Consider the following 429-nt stretch of genomic DNA (forward strand, 5'->3'; position numbering starts at 1 on the left):
CCAAGAGGAGGCCCGACCAGAAGGTTCAGCGCTGAACGCGTCCCCAGCTGGTAGGTACCCCCGAAGGCTATAAGAACAGGTGTGGCGAACCGCCAGTCACCCACAGAGCCCGAAACCTCGGCGCGCTTGGGGTACTCCCTCGCGCCATAGGTCTTCCTAGATGCCGCGGCGAACGAACGCTGCGGTGCTAGGGTGGTGTTCGCCGCAATCGTCGGTACCCCGGCAGACCGTAGGGCACCACGCGAAGGCGGCGATGTTCGAAATGGAACGGAAAACAACCTGCGAAGGCTGCCGCGGAGAGGCGCCGAGGCCCTGAAGGCGCCCGACGTCCCCCCCGCAGGAGCTTGCAACCCTCCTCTCTCACATACCCACCGACCAGGGCGCAGTGGGTCGCACGGGCCGGCGGGCTGTGGGGTGGATTTCCAAAGC

This window comes from Dichotomopilus funicola, assembly GCF_033296635.1.
Source record: "Dichotomopilus funicola strain CBS 141.50 unplaced genomic scaffold C8A04scaffold_37, whole genome shotgun sequence".
In the NCBI taxonomy this organism is placed as follows: domain Eukaryota; kingdom Fungi; phylum Ascomycota; class Sordariomycetes; order Sordariales; family Chaetomiaceae; genus Dichotomopilus; species Dichotomopilus funicola.